The sequence below is a fragment of the Pteropus vampyrus genome, unplaced genomic scaffold (assembly GCF_000151845.1).
Source record: "Pteropus vampyrus isolate Shadow unplaced genomic scaffold, Pvam_2.0 Scaffold239, whole genome shotgun sequence".
NCBI classification, from domain to species: domain Eukaryota; kingdom Metazoa; phylum Chordata; class Mammalia; order Chiroptera; family Pteropodidae; genus Pteropus; species Pteropus vampyrus.
The window spans coordinates 744,160-744,563 of record NW_011889020.1 but is presented as its reverse complement, the minus strand read 5'-3'; the positions used below and the strand labels follow the sequence as shown (position 1 = coordinate 744,563).

General features: G+C 71.3%; 1 protein-coding gene across 1 annotated transcript in view; it reads left to right on the top strand.

Annotated features, from left to right (window-relative positions):
- KCNQ2 (potassium voltage-gated channel subfamily Q member 2) overlaps nucleotides 1–404 on the top strand; it is a 63,495-nt gene that overhangs the window by 62,683 nt on the left and 408 nt on the right. The gene's annotated exons all lie outside the window — the stretch shown is intronic.

Below are 404 nucleotides of genomic sequence, written 5' to 3'. Positions count from 1 at the left end.
CTCCCAGCAGGAGAGCTGGACACAGGGCTGGGGTGGGAGTGGGCAGGGCGGGCCAGGCCTCAGCGACGCAGCCCCAGCCCGGGAGCATGGGCACCGGCGTTCACACGCACTCACAGTGCGAACGTGCCCAAGAAACGGCCTCCGGGACCACCTCGGCCTCTGGCCTGCAGCTGTCCAGCTGGCTGCGGATGGAGGTGCAGGGGCCTCCCCGTGCCTCCTCCCCGGCCCGAGCCAGCTCAGACCCCAGAGGGCCCCCCTGCCCCGCAGCCAGGGGCCTTCCGCATCCTTCCAGCTAGTGCCTGCAGGGCGGGTAGATGTCCACAGCCTGCCGACGTGGCATTGCCGGCTGGGCCCCCACACCGCTGCCATCTCCGGCCTGTGTCCACGGGAACTCAGGAAGCTGG